Here is a 6,407-nt window from a genome sequence, read left to right as displayed (position 1 = left end):
GTTTTGGGGATGATACAGCACACGTGCCACAATAAAAACATGACATCTTGTAACAAACGATCAAAGGCCAATTGCATATCATCATCGTCATGATTAATTTTCATCTTCATCAATCCATGAATGTCGTTGATCTCATTTCAATGAATTAGTGTGTATATAGCCATACCATAAGGTGCCACCACACACACACAGGCTGACAATATCTCACCATCGTTGTGTGTTACAGCATAGGATCATTGAAATATAATGGACCATATGGCGACTTGACAAGTTGCTTTTCAACGATTGTCTTGTTTGAGACAGCCGTTTCGTGCCTCTATTTCGGACCTCTGTTGGACTGGCACGATTCGTGACGTCTTCGTGCGCAGCCACGCGGACAGTTTCGAAAACAGGTGAGCTCTTTCCATAGCCGCCTTTGGTGGGTAAAACGACGGTATAGTTATTTACTCATACAGAAAAGCAGAACGATAGCGGGGGTATCAGACAATGTTGCATTGCTGTGGTATGTCGCAACTCAAACGAAACAACGCTGCCTGAATGCTATCAAACGAAACAGCGTTGCCTGAACGCTTATAATAGGCTACATTCCGAGAAAAGGATACCAATATTTTGCAGGTATTTATTTTTATCCAGGTGGGTTTATTGTAGAATTAAATTCACACAGTTGTAAATACCGGTGGTCGTGTTTTGTATGACATGCTATTCTCTCCCTGCAATGTGTGTGTGTGTGTGTGTGTGTGTGTGTGTGTGTGTGTGTGTGTGTGAGTGAGAGAGAGAGAGCGGGAGGGCTTTTATATTCATAATGTATCGGCTACTGTATAATCAAATGCTCTATCTTAGTTATTTTTATGTGATACCCTAATGAAAATCTGGTTGTGTTGTGTGTAGTGGTACTAATTCGAAGTAATGGAAATTGGGTGCATGTGTGCACTGGAGCAAAGAGCATCGTGAGCTCTGATTGCAACCTGGTCTCAGAACATTTCATGTTATTCTGTATATTAATCCGAGATACTCCATTTAGTGTGGTGTATTATGTTTCTTATGGTATGTATTAATTTGTGGATGTCCATCATCCATTTCGTATGATGTGTTACGAATTTGATATATGTCACAAATTATAATTCTTATGATATGAATTTGCAAAACATACAATATGTTACGAATTCGCAAAACATATGATATGTAACTAATTATTATTTGTTTTGGCTAACTTCTTGATGCACCCGTCCCGTTAGCGGGATCATTTTTGTCAACATCCGCTGAATTGCAGAGCGCCAAATTCAAATTAAATTACTACAAATATTTAATTTTCATGAAATCACAAGTGCAATATTGCAAAACACAGCTTAGCTTGTTGTTAATCCACCTGGCATGTCAGATTTCAAAAAAGCTTTTTCGACGAAAGCATACCAAGCGTTTATGTAAGGACATCTCTCTCAGTAGACAAAACATTACAAACAGCTAGCAGCCAAGTAGATTGGTCACGAAAGTCAGAAAAGCAATAAAATGAATCGCTTACCTTTGATGATCTTCGGATGTTTGCACTCACGAGACTCCCAGTTACACAATAAATGTTCCTTTTGTTCCATAAATATTATTTTTTATATACAAAATACCTCCATGTGATTGGCGCGTTATGTTCAGAAATCCACAGGCTCGAGCGGTCACGACCAGGCAGACAAAAATTCCAAATAGTATCCGTAAAGTTCGTAGAAACATGTCAAATGTTTTTTATAATCAATCCTCAGTTTGTTTTTACAATATACAGTGGGGCAAAAAAGTATTTAGTCAGCCACCAATTGTGCAAGTTCTCCCACTTAAAAAGACGAGAGAGGCCTGTAATTTTCATCATAGGTACACTTCAACTATGACAGACAAAATGAGGAAAACAAAACCAGAAAATCACATTGTAGGATTTTTAATGAATTTATTTGCAAATTATGGTGGAAAATAAGTATTTACAGGTCAAAATTACAGGTCTCTCTCATCTTTTTAAGTGGGAGAACTTGCACAATTGGTGGCTGACTAAATACTTTTTTGCCCCACCGTATAATTCATAATATTTCAACCGGGACTGTAGCTTCTTCAATAGGAGAGAGGGAGAAAATGTCTGATCCAAGCTGTTGCGCATGCAAAACGCTGCTGGCACCCAGCCATACAATGATGCGATGTAATCTTTCTCGCTCAAAATAAAAGCCTGAATCGATGTCTAAAGACTGTTCACACCATGGGGAAGCCATAGGGAAAGGAATCTGGTTGATATCCTTTTAAATGGAGCGAAGGCAGGCAATGGAACAGAGAGCTTTCAGGAAAAACAGCACGTCCGGGTTGGATTTTCCTCAGGTTTTCGCCTGCAATATCAGTTCTGTTATACTCACAGACAATATTTTGACAGTTTTGGAAACTTTAGAGTATTTTCTATCCTAATCTGATATGCATATTCTAGATTCTGGGCCTGAGAAATAGGTAGTTTCATTTGGGTACGTTTTTCATCCAAACATCAAAATACTGCCCCCTACACTCAACAGGTTAAAGGGGTAAGGTTAGGGTTATGGTAATGAGAATGGTTAGCTAAAAGGGTTAGGGTTAGCTGACATAATAAGTAGTTGCATAGTAGCAAAAAAGTAGTAAGTAGTTGAAAAGTTGCTAATTAGCTAAAGTTGTCCGTGATGAGATTCGAACACGCAACCTTTGGGTTGCTAGATGTTCATGTTATACCTTTTGTTTTTGCCTTAACTAACCTTTTGCCGTATGTAACCATACCAAACATTACAAATCACACTAATTTGATTGTCCCGGATTTACATTTACTATGTTACGTCTAGTCTATGAGACCAGGCTGTTGATTTGAACATACAGTTCTCTGCACTGCTCCCAGGGGGCTTGACTCACATGGCATCACACTGACCAATGCACTGTGTAGTGGCTCTGACTATGGCTCAGTTGTAACCTTTATCTACATTGAAATATGGATATACAGTACTGTAGGCTACTGGGGTATGGCTAAATTAAAGGGGAAATCTGCGATTGATACATCCATTTCTTGTTTTACTCTAAAATTATTTATATAGACCTATACCCATTGATTATTGAAGAATATAACTTATAAATGCCTCATGAGAACCAGAAATTCAAAGTTGATGTCATAGATGGTCAGACCTTATATTCATAACTCTGTCTATGAATTTGAGAGTGGTAACATTTCTCCAACCCCAACCCTTAACTGTTTAATAAACAGTGGCGGGTTGATTACTTACAGATTACCCCTTTAATCTTCACAGATTCAATTATGTTTGATTATCAAAAATGTAAGGTTTGAAAGTAACGGGATTAACTTTTTTATTGGCATATATAATGTCTCATATCATAACAGATCCCACTTCTGACACCAGTGTAGTGAAGTTGAGGCATAGATGACAGCTGGGCTCAATTAGTCATCACCTCATACAGTATGTCAAAAGTTTGGAAACACCTACTCATTCAAGGGTTTTTCTTTTTCTTTAAAAAAATAACTATTTTCTGCATTGTAGAAAAATAGTGAAGACATCAAACTATGTAATAACACATATGGAATCATGTAGTAAACAAAAAAAGTGTTAAACAAGTCCAAATATATTTTATATTTGAGATTCTTCAAAGTAGCCAACCTTTGCCTTGATGACAGCTTTGCACACTCTTGGCATTCTCTCAACCAGCTTCATGAGATAGTCACCTGGAAAGCATTTAAATGAACAGGTGTGCCTTGTTAATTTGTGGAATTTCTTTCCTCCTTAATGCGTTTGAGCCAATCAGTTGTGTGGTGACAAGGTAGGGGTGGTATACAGAAGATATGCCTTTTTGGTAAAAGACCAAGTCCATATTATGGCAAGAACAGTACAAATAAGCAAAGATTAAAACAATTGTATTTAACTAGGCAAGTAATTTAAGAACAAATTATTATTTCCAATGGTGGGTTAGCTGCCTTGTTCAGGGGCAGAATGACAGATTTGTATCTTGTCAGCTCAGGGATTCGATCTAGCAACCTTTCGGTTACTGGCCCAACGCTCTAACCATTAAACCTTTTGTGACTAGGGGGCAGTATTTTCATTTTTGGAAAAATAACGTTCCCGTAGTAAACTGGATATTTTGTCAGGACAAGATGCTAGAATATGCATATAATTGGCAGTTTAGGATAGAAAACAACACTCTAAAGTTTACAAAACTGTAAAAATATTGTCTGTGAGTATAACAGAACTGATGTTGCAGGCGAAAGCCTGAGAAAAATCCAATCCGGAAGTGCCTCATGTTTTGAAAGCGCTGCGTTCCAAATGCGTCCCTATTGAGCAGTGAATGGGCTATCAACCAGATTACTCTTTCTCCGTATTCCCGAAGGTGTCTACAGCATTGTGACGTCGTTTTACGCATTTATGTTGAAGAATACCCGTAAGCGGCGACATTGCGCAAGTGGTCACCTGATGGCTCCCATAGTGACTCTCGCGTAAAATACAGAGGTAGCCATTATTCCAATCGGTCCTACTGAAAAACTAATTGTCCCGACGGATATATTATCGAATAGATATTTGAAAAACACCTTGAGGATTGAATATAAACAACGTTTGCCTTGTTTCTGTTGATTATTATGGAGCTAATTTGGAATATTTTTTGAGTTTTCGTGACTGCAATTTCCGGGCGAGTTCTCAGCCAAACGTGAAGAACAAACGGAGCTATTTCACCTACAAAAATAATATTTTGGGAAAAAAAGGAACATTTGCTATCTAACTGGGAGTTTTGTGAGTGAAAACATCCAAAGCTCATCAAAGGTAAACAATTTAATTTGATTGCTTTTCTGAATTCCGTGACCAAGTTACCTGCTGCTAGCTGGACAAAATGCTATGCTAGGCTATCGATAAACTTACACAAATGCTTGTCTAGCTTTGGCTGTAAAGCATATTTTGAAAATCTGAGATGACAGGGTGATTAACAAAAGGCTAAGCTGTGTCTCAACATATTTCATTTGTGATTTTCATGAATAGGAATATTTTCTAGGAATATTTATGTCCGTTGCGTTATGCTAATTAGTGTCAGGCGATGATTACGCTCCCACATGCGGGATGGGTAGTCACTTAAGCCATCTGCCACTCCACAAAACGATAGTCCATCATTACTTTAAGACATGAAGGTCAGTCAATTCAGAAAATGTCAAGAACCTTGAACGTTTCTTCAAGTGCAGTCGCAAAAACCATCAAGCGCTATGATGAAACTGTCTCTCATGAGGACCGCAACAGGAAAGACTCAGAGTTACCTCTGCTGCAGAGGATAAATTCATTAGAGTTAACTGCACCTCAGATTGCAGCCCAAATAAATGCTTCACAGAGTTCAAGTAACAACACATCTCAACATCACCTGTTCAAAGGAGACTGTGTGCATCAGGCCTTCATGGTTGAATTGCTGCAAAGAAACCACTACTAAAGGACACCAATGACAAGAAGATACTTGCTTGGTCCAAGAAGCACAAGCAATGGACATTAGACGGGTGGAAATCTGTCCTTTGGTCGGATGAGTCCAAATTTGATATTTTTGGTTCCAACTGCCATGTCTTTGTGAGATGCAGAGTAGGTGAACGGATGACCTCCACATGTGTGGTTCTCACCATGAAGCATGGAGGAGGAGGTGTGATTCTTCACTATTATTCTACAATGTAGAAAATAGTAAAAATAAAGAAAAACCCAAGAATGAGTAGGTGTGTCCAAACTTTTGACTGATACTGTACTTGCCAACCCAATTAGATACTACTGTGGTGTTAAACTGTCTGCTAGGTCATCTTAGTGAACAACACCAAATAGTCCCCTGGCCTGTGATGTTCATAGATAATGTTTGTCGATGTTGATATTGTTAAATTAGTTAGCCATATTTTCACCAATGCAATAGAAAAAACTGATCACAGGCCTAAACTCCAACCACAAACGTTACGGAAAGATGTCTTTACTCTATAAGAAGATTATTGTAAAGTTTACGACATGGCCAAGGATATGATCTCACCATGTATATCATTGTCTCAGTAGTTCCTGTAATCAGTGTACTATGTAATCTTTAGTGGTCTGGAAATGCTCTGCAACCCAAGGAGAAATTGTTGAACTTTTGTTGAGAAATTGTTGAGCTTGCTTGGCACATTGGGACCAATAGAATAGTCACAAAAATGCAAACCCCGCCCATCTGGCACTCCAAGAAGGCTCAAACATTTGAAAGATATTAAATTCTACTTGAAACCAGGTCTGACTTTGTGTATGGCAGTATGGGTACTTCATTCTAGCCTTGTCAGACAAGCACAATGCTGAACATGACGATGATTTATGAATAGTTTTGACTTAAAGCTCACAAATGTTGATTATGTAATGATCTGTGTACTTTGCTGGTGTGAGTGCATCTAA

The 6,407-nt window shown here is 38.4% G+C and overlaps 1 protein-coding gene across 2 annotated transcripts in view; it reads left to right on the top strand.

Moving 5' to 3' along the window:
- Positions 1-276: 276 nt before the first annotated feature.
- The window catches only part of LOC112264672 (death-associated protein kinase 2), a 35,789-nt gene continuing 29,658 nt past the window's right edge, over positions 277-6,407 (top strand). The window contains exon 1 of one of the 2 annotated variants that reach the window (XM_024441436.2): positions 277-392. The gene's annotated coding sequence lies outside the window, so the exon portion shown is untranslated. Of the gene's footprint in view, positions 393-418; positions 616-6,407 lie in introns of those variants that run through there. The other variant, XM_024441435.2, reaches the window with a different exon arrangement.

Source organism: Oncorhynchus tshawytscha, linkage group LG13, assembly GCF_018296145.1.
Source record: "Oncorhynchus tshawytscha isolate Ot180627B linkage group LG13, Otsh_v2.0, whole genome shotgun sequence".
Classification (NCBI taxonomy): Eukaryota; Metazoa; Chordata; class Actinopteri; order Salmoniformes; family Salmonidae; genus Oncorhynchus; species Oncorhynchus tshawytscha.
The sequence above is the reverse complement of the archived record's forward strand: the minus strand, read 5'-3'. Positions and strand labels throughout refer to the sequence as shown.